Here is a 13,394-nt window from a genome sequence, read left to right as displayed (position 1 = left end):
ATTTATAACTCTGCAGGTTTGTGAATGACAGTGCCCCTGAGCTCCTTTCTTCAACTTGCTTTCTGGTGAGCTGGCCGCAGCACCGCAGGATTGCTTCAGGCCCTAGTGTGGTTCCGGCACGGCACACTGAGCCTTTGGTTAATTCCTCTTCCTGGTGGGAAATGAGAGTTAAATTTGCCCGTCCAGACACCTCCAGCTAGTCTCTCATTGGTTCTCCCAATTGCTGCTCATTTTCCACAGAAATTGCAAACTGGGCCAAACAGGAGGTTAAAGGCACTGACTCTCCAAGTGGGTAGAGTGTTAGTAAAGTGTCTGGAATGATGCACCCGAGTACCAGGGGACGAAAACTGAGACACATTTGAACACGTTTCCCGATCACACGGTGGATCATCCTCTGGGTTCCACATGCATGTTTTAGCTGAAGGAAGAATCCCTTAAACCTGGAGAGTTGAGACCCATGGAATGGGTACCATGCAATATGACTTCAAAAGTTCTGCATTTGCTCACCGAACCTCAGCAATCCTATCACTGCTGCGTTTATGCTGCTGTACACACGCTTGATTCTCTTTTGGAGACATATAAATCCATAGGTTTTAAGTTCTTACTACTCAGGTATATTCTTACGCGTTTAATATGGGGTGTTGAGTCCACTTCGTTGAGCAACGTGTAGCTCTTGTCTATTACGTATTTGGCTTATGGAACGGTATCTGTGCTAATTTCAATCTCTGGTTTTATGCAGCACCCCAACTCACCTTTCCCCTTAAGCAAGCATAAGTTGGTTTTCTACATTTGAGACCCTGTTCTGTTTTGTAATTCAGTTCCTGTGTAGCCAAGTTTACATTCCGTGTAGTAGTGATATATTATGATGTTTCTTTTTCTGTGTGACTTATTTCACTCAGAATCACCGTACCTGAATCCACGCATTATGCTGCTACGGGCCTGAAGACATAGATTTCATTGCTGAGTGATATTGCATTGTACGTAAATACCACAACTTCTTTATCCATTTTTCGCTTTCTGTGATATTGAACTTGTACCGTAAACGAGGTTCTTGTAAACAGAGCCGTCCCAAACTTTGAGGTGGCTGTGTCTTTTTGATTTTAATTTCCCTAAGCTATAGGACCATAAGTGGAAGTGCCCTAGGCTCTGTTGCTTTGTTTTTTAGATGTTTCAGGAAACAACATACACTTCTCCAGAGTGGCTGTTGGCAATTTACATGCCGCCCATCAGCATAAAAAGGTTCCCAGTTCTCCATGGCCTGTCCTGCCTTTTTGGATTTTACACTTTTTTCAGATGGCCCTTTTGACCGGGAGGCAGTGAGACTTTATTGTAGCGCAGATTTCCTTTGCAAGCTTGCTTGGTTGGCCAAAAAGGGCGTATGCGTTTTTTCCTGAATATATTCAGGAAAAAACGCATACGCCCTTTTTGGCCAAGTGCATCATTGTGGACGTTCTGCCTCTTTTCCTATGCTTTACATGCAATTCCAGTCTACTTCCTGAAATCGGTTTCTTGCAATTCTGCCCTGCTTTCAAGTCCTCTTGGCAGACTTACTTCAATATATTTTTGGACGATAGCTGTCATTTATAACTCTGCAGGTTTGTGAATGACAGTGCCCCTGAGCTCCTTTCTTCAACTCGCTTTCTTGTGAGCTGGCCGCAACACCACAGGATTGTTTCAGGCCCTAGTGTGGTTCTGGCACGGCACGCTGAGCCTTTGGTTAATTCCTCTTCCTGGTGGGAAATGAGAGTTAAATTTGCCTGTCCGGACACCTCTAGCTAGTCTCTCATTGGTTCTCCCTATTCCTGTTCATTTTCCGCAGGAATTGCAAACTGGGCCAAACAGGAGGTTAAACGCACTGACTCTCCAAGTGGGGAGAGTGTTAGTAAAGCGTCTGGAATGTTGCATCCGAGTACCAGGGGACGAAAACTGAGACACATTTGAACACGTTTCCCGATCACACGGTGGATCATCCTCTGGGTTCCACATGCATGTTTTAGCTGAAGGAAGAATTCCTTAAACCTGGAGAGTTGAGACCCATGAAATGGGTACCATGCAGTATGACTTCAAAGGTTCTGCATTTGCTCACCGAACCTCACCAATCCTATCACTGCTGCGTTTATGCTGCTGTACACACGCTTGATTCTCTTTTGGAGACATATAAATCCATAGGTTTTAAGTGCTTACTAGTCAGGTATATTCTTAGGCGTTTAATATGGTGTGTTGAGTCCACTTCGTTGAGCAAGGTGTAGGTCTTGTCTATTACATATTTGGCTTATGGAACGGTATCTGTGCTAATTTCAATCTCTGGTTTTATGCAGCACCCCAAATCACCTTTCCCCTTAAGCAAGCATAAGTTGGTTTTCTACATTTGAGACCCTGTTCTGTTTTGTAATTCAGTTCCTGTGTAGCCAAGTTTACATTCCGTGTTGTAGTGACATCTTATGATGTTTCTTTTTCTGTGTGACTTATTTCACTTAGAATCATCGTACCTGAATCCACTCATTATGCTGCTACGGGCCTGATGACATAGATTTCATTGCTGAGTGATATTGCATTGTACGTAAGTACCACAACGTCTTTATCCATTTTTCGCTTTCTTTGATATTGAACTTGTACCGTAAACGAGGTTCTTGTAAACAGAGCCGTCCCAAACTTTGTGGTGGCTGTGTCTTTTTGATTTTAATTTCCCTAAGCTATAGGACCATAAGTGGAAGTGCCCTAGGCTCTGTTGCTTTGTTTTTTAGATGTTTCAGGAAACACCATACACTTCTACAGAGTTTCTGTTGGCAATTTACATCCTGCCCATCAGCATAACAAGGCTCCCAGTTCTCCATGGCCTGTCCTGCTTTTCTGGATTTTACACTTTTTTCAGATGGCCCTTTTGACCGAGGGGCAGTGAGACTTCATTGTAGTGCAGATTTCCTTTGCAAGCTTGCTTGGTTGGCCAAAAACGGCATATGTGTGTTCTCCTGAATATATTCAGGAAAAAACGCATACGCCCTTTTTGGCCAAGTGCATCATTGTGGACGTTCTGCCTCTTTTCCTATGCTTTACATGCAATTCCAGTCTACCTCCTGAAATCGCTTTCCTGCAATTCTGCCCCGCTTTCAAGTCCTCTTGGCAGCGTTACTTCAATATATTTTTGGACGATAGCTGTCATTTATAACTCTGCAGGTTTGTGAATTACAGTGCCCCTGAGCTCCTTTCTTCAACTCGCTTTCTTGTGAGCTGGCCGCAACACCGCAGGATTGCTTCAGGCCCTAGTGTGGTTCTGGCATGGCATGCTGAGCCTTCTGTTAATTCCTCTTCCTGGTGGGAAATGAGAGTTAAATTTGCCCGTCCAGACACCTGCAGCTAGTCTCTCATTGATTCTCCCTATTCCTGTTCATTTTCCGCAGAAATTGCAAACTGGGCCAAACAGGAGGTTAAAGGCACTGACTCTCAAAGTGGGGAGAGTGTTTGTAAAGCGTCTGGAATGTTGCACTCGAGTACCAGGGGGCAAAATATGAGATACATTTGAACACGTTTCCCGATCACACAGTGGATCATACTCTGGGTTCAACATGCATGTTTTAGCTGAAGGAAGAATCCCTTAAACCTGGAGAGTTGAGACCCATTGAATGGGTACCATGCAATATGACTTCAAAGGGTCTGCATTTGCTCACCGATCCTCACCAATCCTATCACTGCTGCGTTTATGCCGCTGTACACACGCTTGATTCTCTTTCGGAGACATATAAATCCATAGGTTTTAAGATTCTTACTAGTCAGGTATATTTTAGGCGTTTAATATGGGGTGTTGAGTCCACTTCGTTGAGCAAGGAGTAGTTCTTGTCTATTACATATTTGGCTTATGGAACGGTATCTGTGCTAACTTCCATCTCTGGTTTTATGCAGCACCTCAACTCACCTTTCCCCTTAAGCAAGCATAAGTTGGTTTTCTACATTTGAGACCCTGTTCTGTTTTGTAATTCAGTTCCTGTGTAGCCAAGTTTACATTCCGTGTAGTAGTGATATCTTATGATGTTTCTTTTTCTGTGTGACTTATTTCACTTAGAATCATCGTACCTGAATCCACTCATTATGCTGCTACAGGCCTGATGACATAGATTTCATTGCTGAGTGATATTGCATTGTACGTAAGTACCACAACTTCTTTATCCATTTTTCGCCTTCTGTGATATTGAACTTGTACTGTAAACGAGGTTCTTGTAAACAGAGCCGTCGCAAACTTTGGGGTGGCTGTGTCTTTTTGATTTTAATTTCCCTAAGCTATAGGACCATAAGTGGAAGTGCCCTAGGCTCTGTTGCTTTGTTTTTTAGATGTTTCAGGAAACACCATACACTTCTCCAGAGTGGCTGTTGGCAATTTACATGCCGCCCATCAGCATAACAAGGCTCCCAGTTCTCCATGGCCTGTCCTGCCTTTGTGGATTTTACACTTTTTTCACATGGCCCTTTAGACCGGGGGGCAGTGAGACTTAATTTTAGTGCAGATTTCCTTTGTAAGCTTGCTTGGTTGGCCAAAAAGGGCGTATGTGTTTTTTCCTGAATATATTCAGAAAAAAACGCATACGCACTTTTTGGCCAAGTGCATCATTGTGGACGTTCTGCCTCTTTTTCTGTGCTTTACATGCAATTCCAGTCTACCTCCTGAAATCGGATTCCTGCAATTCTGCCCCGCTTTCAAGTCCTCTTGGCAGCTTTACTTCAATATATTTTTGGACGATAGCTGTCATTTATAACTCTGCAGGTTTCTGAATGACAGTGCCCCTGAGCTCCTTTCTTCAACTCGCTTTCTTGTGAGCTGGCCGCAACACCGCAGGATTGCTTCAAGTCTTAGTGTGGATCCGGCATGTCACGCTGAGCCTTTGGTTAATTCCTCTTCCTGGTGGGAAATGAGAGTTAAATTTGCCCGTCCAGACACCTCCAGCTAGTCTCTCATTGGTTCTCCCTATTCCTATTCATTTTCCGCAGAAATTGCAAACTGGGCCAAACAGGAGATTAAACGCACTGACTCTCCAAGTGGGGAGACTGTTAGTAAAGAGTCTAGAATGTTGCACCCGAGTACTAGGGGACGAAAACTGAGACACATTTGAACACGTTTCCCGATCACACGGTGGATCATACCCTGGGTTCCACATGCATGTTTTAGCTGAAGGAAGAATCCCTTAAACCTGGAGAGTTGAGACCCGTGGAATGGGTACCATGCAATATGACTTCAAAGGGTCTGCATTTGCTCACCGAACCTCACCAGTCCTATCACTGCTGCGTTTATGCCGCTGTACACACACTTGATTCTCTGTCGGAGACATATAAATCCATAGGTTTTAAGATTCTTACAAGTCAGGTGTATTCTTAGGCGTGTAATATGGGGTGTTGAGTCCACTTCGTTGAGCAAGGAGTAGCTCTTGTCTATTACATATTTGGCTTATGGAACGGTATCTGTGCTAATTTCAATCTCTGGTTTTATGCAGCACCCCAACTCACCTTTCCCCTTAAGCAAGCATAAGTTGGTTTTCTACATTTGAGACCCTGTTCTGTTTTGTAATTCAGTTCCTGTGTAGCCAAGTTTACATTCCGTGTAGTAGTGATATCTTATGATGTTTCTTTTTCTGTGTGACTTATTTCACTTAGAATCATCATACCTGAATCCACTCATTATGCTGCTACGGGCCTGATGACATAGATTTCATTGCTGAGTGATATTGCATTGTACGTAAATACCACAACTTCTTTATCCATTTTTCGCTTTCTGTGATATTGAACTTGTACCGTAAACGAGGTTCTTGTAAACAGAGCCGTCCCAAACTTTGGGGTGGCTGTGTCTTTTTGATTTTAATTTCCCTAAGCTATAGGACCATAAGTGGAAGTGCCCTAGGCTCTGTTGTTTTGTATTTCAGATGTTTCAGGAAACACCATACACTTCTCCAGAGTGGCTGTTGGCAATTTACATCCAGCCCATTAGCATAACAAGGCTCGCAGTTCTCCATGGACTTTCCTGCCTATCTGGATTTTACACTTTTTTCAGATGGCCCTTTTGACCGAGGGGCAGTGAGACTTCATTGTAGTGCAGATTTCTTTGCAAGCTTGCTTGGTTTCCCAAAAAGTGTGTATGCATTTTTTCCAGAATATATACAGGAAAAAAACGCATACGCCCTTTTTGGCCAAGTGCATCATTGTGGACGTTCTGCCTCTTTTCCTATGCTTTACATGCAATTCCAGTCTACCTCCTGAAATCGGTTTCCTGCAATTCTGCCCCGCTTTTAAGTCCTCTTGGCAGCCTTACTTCAATATATTTTTGGACGATAGCTGTCATTTATAACTCTGCAGGTTTGTGAATGACAGTGCCCCTTAGCTCCTTTCGTCAACTCGCTTTCTTGTGAGCTGGCCGCAACACCGCAGGATTGTTTCAGGCCCTAGTGTGGTTCCGGCACGGCACGCTGAGCCTTTGGTTAATTCCTCTTCGTGGTGGGAAATGAGAGTTAAATTGACCCATACAGACACCTCCAGCTAGTCTCTCATTGGTTCTCCCTATTCCTGTTCATTTTCCGCAGATATTGCAAACTGGGCCAAACAGGAGATTAAAGGCACTGACTCTCTAAGTTGGCAGAGTGTTAGTAAAGCGTCTGGAATGTTGCACCCGAGAACCAGGGCATGAAAACTGAGACACATTTGAACACGTTTCCCGATCACACGGTGGATCATACTCTGGGTTCCACATGCATGTTTTAGCTGAAGGAAGAATCCCTTAAACCTGGAGAGTTGAGACCCGTGGAATGGGTACCATGCAATATGACTTCAAAGGGTCTGCATTTGCTCACCGAACCTCACCAATCCTATCACTGCTGCGTTTATGCCGCTGTACACACACTTGATTCTCTGTCGGAGACATATAAATCCATAGGTTTTAAGATTCTTACAAGTCAGGTATATTTTAGGCGTGTAATATGGGGTGTTGAGTCCACTTCGTTGAGCAAGTAGTAGCTCTTGTCTATTACATATTTGGCTTATGGAACGGTATCTGTGCTAATTTCAATCTCTGGTTTTATGCAGCACCCCAACTCACCTTTCCCCTTAAGCAAGCATAAGTTGGTTTTCTACATTTGAGACCCTGTTCTGTTTTGTAATTCAGTTCCTGTGTCGCCAAGTTTACATTCCGTGTAGTAGTGATATCTTATGATGTTTGTTTTTCTGTGTGACTTATTTCACTTAGAATCATCATACCTGAATCCACTCATTATGCTGCTACGGGCCTGATGACATAGATTTCATTGCTGAGTGATATTGCATTGTACGTAAGTACCACAACTTCTTTATCCATTTTTCGCTTTCTGTGATATTGAACTTGTACCGTAAATGAGGTTCTTGTAAACAGAGCCGTCCCAAACTTTGGGGTGGCTGTGTCTTTTTTATTTTAATTTCCCTAAGCTATAGGACCATAAGTGGAAGTTCCCTAGGCTCTGTTGCTTTTTTTTTTTAGATGTTTCAGGAAACACCTTACACTTCTCCAGAGTGGCTGTTGGCAATTTACATCCCGCTCAGCAGCATAACAAGGCTCCCAGTTCTCCATGGCCTGTCCTGCCTTTCTGGATTTTACACTTTTTTCAGATGGCCCTTTTGTCCGAGGGGCAGTGAGACTTCATTGTAGTGCAGATTTCCTTTGCAAGCTTGCTTGGTTGGCCAAAAACGGCGTATATGTGTTCTCCTGAATATATACAGGAAAAAAACGCATACGCCCTTTTTGGCCAAGTGCATCATTGTGGACGTTCTGCCTCTTTTCCTATGCTTTACATGCAATTCCAGTCTACCTCCTGAAATCGGTTTCCGGCAATTCTGCCCCGCTTTCAAGTCCTCTTGGCAGGCTTACTTCAATATATTTTTGGACGATAGCTGTCATTTATAACTCTGCAGGTTTGTGAATCACAGTGCCCCTGAGCTCCTTTCTTCAACTCGCTTTCTGGTGAGCTGGCCGCAACACCGCAGGATTGCTTCAGGCCTTAGTGTGGTTCCGGCATGGCATGCTGAGCCTTTGGTTAATTCCTCTTCCTGGTGGGAAATGAGAGTTAAATTTGCCCGTCCGGACACCTCTAGCTAGTCTCTCATTGGTTCTCCCTATTCCTGTTCATTTTCCGCAGGAATTGCAAACTGGGCCAAACAGGAGGTTAAACGCACTGACTCTCCAAGTGGGGAGAGTGTTAGTAGAGCGTCTGGAATGTTGCATCCGAGTACCAGGGGACGAAAACTGAGACACATTTGAACACGTTTCCTGATCACACGGTGGATCATCCTCTGGGTTCCACATGCATGTTTTAGCTGAAGGAAGAATTCCTTAAACCTGGAGAGTTGAGACCCATGAAATGGGTACCATGCAGTATGACTTCAAAGGTTCTGCATTTGCTCACCGAACCTCACCAATCCTATCACTGCTGCGTTTATGCTGCTGTACACACACTTGATTCTCTGTCGGAGACATATAAATCCGTAGGTTTTAAGTGCTTACTAGTCAGGTATATTCTTAGGCGTTTAATATGGTGTGTTGAGTCCACTTCGTTGAGCAAGGAGTAGCTCTTGTCTATTACATATTTGGCTTATGGAACGGTATCTGTGCTAATTTCAATCTCTGGTTTTATGCAGCACCCCAACTCACCTTTCCCCTTAAGCAAGCATAAGTTGGTTTTCTACATTTGAGACCCTGTTCTGTTTTGTAATTCAGTTCCTGTGTAGCCAAGTTCTCATTCCGTGTAGTAGTGATATCTTATGATGTTTTTTTTTCTGTGTGACTTATTTCACTTAGAATCATCGTACCTGAATCCACTCATTATGCTGCTACGGGCCTGATGACATAGATTTCATTGCTGAGTGATATTGCATTGGACGTAAGTACCACAACTTCTTTATCCATTTTTCGCTTTCTGTGATATTGAACTTGTACCGTAAACGAGGTTCTTGTAAACAGAGCCATCGCAAACTTTGGGGTGGCTGTGTCTTTTTGATGTTAATTTCCCTAAGCTATAGGACCATAAGTGGAAGTGCCCTAGGCTCTGTTGCTTTGTTTTTTAGATGTTTCAGGAAACACCATACACTTCTCCAGAGTGGCTGTTGACAATTTACATCCCGCCCATCAGCATAACAAGGCTCCCAGTTCTCCATGGCCTGTCCTGCCTTTCTGGATTTTACACTGTTTTCAGATGGGTCTTTAGACCCGGGGGCAGTGAGACTTCATTGTAGTGCAGATTTCCTTTGCAAGCTTGCTTGGTTGGTCAAAAAGGGCGTATGCGTTTTTTCCTGAATATATTCAGGAAAAAACGCATACGCACTTTTTGGCCAAGTGCATCATTGTGGACGTTCTGCCTCTTTTCCTATGCTTTACATGCAATTCTAGTCTACCTCCTGAAATCGGTTTCCTGCATTTCTGTCCCGCTTTCAAGTCCTCTTGGCAGCCTTACTTCAATATATTTTTGGATGATAGCTGTCATTTATAACTCTGCAGGTTTGTGAATGACAGTGCCCCTGAGCTCCTTTCTTCAACTTGCTTTCTGGTGAGCTGGCCGCAGCACCGCAGGATTGCTTCAGGCCCTAGTGTGGTTCCGGCACGGCACACTGAGCCTTTGGTTAATTCCTCTTCCTGGTGGGAAATGAGAGTTAAATTTGCCCGTCCAGACACCTCCAGCTAGTCTCTCATTGGTTCTCCCAATTGCTGCTCATTTTCCACAGAAATTGCAAACTGGGCCAAACAGGAGGTTAAAGGCACTGACTCTCCAAGTGGGTAGAGTGTTAGTAAAGTGTCTGGAATGATGCACCCGAGTACCAGGGGACGAAAACTGAGACACATTTGAACACGTTTCCCGATCACACGGTGGATCATCCTCTGGGTTCCACATGCATGTTTTAGCTGAAGGAAGAATCCCTTAAACCTGGAGAGTTGAGACCCATGGAATGGGTACCATGCAATATGACTTCAAAAGTTCTGCATTTGCTCACCGAACCTCAGCAATCCTATCACTGCTGCGTTTATGCTGCTGTACACACGCTTGATTCTCTTTTGGAGACATATAAATCCATAGGTTTTAAGTTCTTACTACTCAGGTATATTCTTACGCGTTTAATATGGGGTGTTGAGTCCACTTCGTTGAGCAACGTGTAGCTCTTGTCTATTACGTATTTGGCTTATGGAACGGTATCTGTGCTAATTTCAATCTCTGGTTTTATGCAGCACCCCAACTCACCTTTCCCCTTAAGCAAGCATAAGTTGGTTTTCTACATTTGAGACCCTGTTCTGTTTTGTAATTCAGTTCCTGTGTAGCCAAGTTTACATTCCGTGTAGTAGTGATATATTATGATGTTTCTTTTTCTGTGTGACTTATTTCACTCAGAATCACCGTACCTGAATCCACGCATTATGCTGCTACGGGCCTGAAGACATAGATTTCATTGCTGAGTGATATTGCATTGTACGTAAATACCACAACTTCTTTATCCATTTTTCGCTTTCTGTGATATTGAACTTGTACCGTAAACGAGGTTCTTGTAAACAGAGCCGTCCCAAACTTTGAGGTGGCTGTGTCTTTTTGATTTTAATTTCCCTAAGCTATAGGACCATAAGTGGAAGTGCCCTAGGCTCTGTTGCTTTGTTTTTTAGATGTTTCAGGAAACAACATACACTTCTCCAGAGTGGCTGTTGGCAATTTACATGCCGCCCATCAGCATAAAAAGGTTCCCAGTTCTCCATGGCCTGTCCTGCCTTTTTGGATTTTACACTTTTTTCAGATGGCCCTTTTGACCGGGAGGCAGTGAAACTTTATTGTAGCGCAGATTTCCTTTGCAAGCTTGCTTGGTTGGCCAAAAAGGGCGTATGCGTTTTTTCCTGAATATATTCAGGAAAAAACGCATACGCCCTTTTTGGCCAAGTGCATCATTGTGGACGTTCTGCCTCTTTTCCTATGCTTTACATGCAATTCCAGTCTACTTCCTGAAATCGGTTTCTTGCAATTCTGCCCTGCTTTCAAGTCCTCTTGGCAGACTTACTTCAATATATTTTTGGACGATAGCTGTCATTTATAACTCTGCAGGTTTGTGAATGACAGTGCCCCTGAGCTCCTTTCTTCAACTCGCTTTCTTGTGAGCTGGCCGCAACACCACAGGATTGTTTCAGGCCCTAGTGTGGTTCTGGCACGGCACGCTGAGCCTTTGGTTAATTCCTCTTCCTGGTGGGAAATGAGAGTTAAATTTGCCTGTCCGGACACCTCTAGCTAGTCTCTCATTGGTTCTCCCTATTCCTGTTCATTTTCCGCAGGAATTGCAAACTGGGCCAAACAGGAGGTTAAACGCACTGACTCTCAAAGTGGGGAGAGTGTTAGTAAAGCGTCTGGAATGTTGCATCCGAGTACCAGGGGACGAAAACTGAGACACATTTGAACACGTTTCCCGATCACACGGTGGATCATCCTCTGGGTTCCACATGCATGTTTTAGCTGAAGGAAGAATTCCTTAAACCTGGAGAGTTGAGACCCATGAAATGGGTACCATGCAGTATGACTTCAAAGGTTCTGCATTTGCTCACCGAACCTCACCAATCCTATCACTGCTGCGTTTATGCTGCTGTACACACGCTTGATTCTCTTTTGGAGACATATAAATCCATAGGTTTTAAGTGCTTACTAGTCAGGTATATTCTTAGGCGTTTAATATGGTGTGTTGAGTCCACTTCGTTGAGCAAGGTGTAGGTCTTGTCTATTACATATTTGGCTTATGGAACGGTATCTGTGCTAATTTCAATCTCTGGTTTTATGCAGCACCCCAAATCACCTTTCCCCTTAAGCAAGCATAAGTTGGTTTACTTCATTTCAGACCCTGTTCTGTTTTGTAATTCAATTCCTGTGTAGCCAAGTTTACATTCCGTGTAGTAGTGATATCTTATGATGTTTCTTTTTCTGTGTGACTTATTTCACTCAGAATCATCGTACCTGAATCCACTCATTATGCTACTACAGGCCTGATGACATAGATTTCATTGCTGAGTGATATTGCATTGTACGTAAGTACCACAACTTCTTTATCCATTTTTCGCTTTCTGTGATATTGAACTTGTACTGTAAACGAGGTTCTTGTAAACAGAGCCGTCGCAAACTTTGGGGTGGCTGTGTCTTTTTGATTTTAATTTCCCTAAGCTATAGGACCATAAGTGGAAGTGCCCTAGGCTCTGTTGCTTTGTTTTTTAGATGTTTCAGGAAACACCATACACTTCTCCAGAGTGGCTGTTGGCAATTTACATGCCGCCCATCAGCATAACAAGGCTCCCAGTTCTCCATGGGCTGTCCTGCCTTTGTGGATTTTACACTTTTTTCACATGGCCCTTTAGACCGGGGGGCAGTGAGACTTAATTGTAGTGCAGATTTCCTTTGTAAGCTTGCTTGGTTGGCCAAAAAGGGTGTATGTGTTTTTTCCTGAATATATTCAGAAAAAAACGCATACGAATTTTTTGGCCAAGTGCATCATTGTGGACGTTCTGCCTCTTTTTCTGTGCTTTACATGCAATTCCAGTCTACCTCCTGAAATCGGATTCCTGCAATTCTGCCCCGCTTTCAAGTCCTCTTGGCAGCTTTACTTCAATATATTTTTGGACGATAGCTGTCATTTATATCTCTGCAGGTTTGTGAATCACAGTGCCCCTGAGCTCCTTTCTTCAACTCGCTTTCTTGTGAGCTGGCCGCAACACCGTAGATTTGCTTCAAGTCTTAGTGTGGATCCGGCATGTCATGCTGAGCCTTTGGTTAATTCCTCTTCCTCGTGGGAAATGAGAGTTAAATTTGCCCGTCCAGACACCTCCAGCTAGTCTCTCATTGGTTCTCCCTATTCCTGTTCATTTTCCGCAGAAATTGCAAACTGGGCCAAACAGGAGGTTAAAGGCACTGACTCTCCAAGTGGGGAGAGTGTTAGTAAAGCATCTGGAATGTTGCACCAGATTACCAGGGGACGAAAACTGAGACACATTTGAACACGTTTCCCGATCACACGGTGGATCATACTCTGGGTTCCACATGCATGTTTTAGCTGAAGGAAGAATCCCTTAAACCTGGAGAGTTGAGACCCGTGGAATTGGTACCATGCAATATGACTTCAAAGGGTCTGCATTTGCTCACCGAACCTCACCAGTCCTATCACTGCTGCGTTTATGCCGCTGTACACACACATGATTCTCTGTCGGAGACATATAAATCCATAGGTTTTAAGATTCTTACAAGTCAGGTGTATTCTTAGGCGTGTAATATGGGGTGTTGAGTCCACTTCGTTGAGCAAGGAGGAGCTCTTGTCTATTACATATTTGGCTTATGGAACGGTATCTGTGCTAATTTCAATCTCTGGTTTTATGCAGCACCCCAACTCACCTTTCC

The sequence above is a fragment of the Orcinus orca genome, chromosome 2 (assembly GCF_937001465.1).
Source record: "Orcinus orca chromosome 2, mOrcOrc1.1, whole genome shotgun sequence".
NCBI classification, from domain to species: Eukaryota; Metazoa; Chordata; class Mammalia; order Artiodactyla; family Delphinidae; genus Orcinus; species Orcinus orca.
This window is presented reverse-complemented; position numbering follows the sequence as displayed.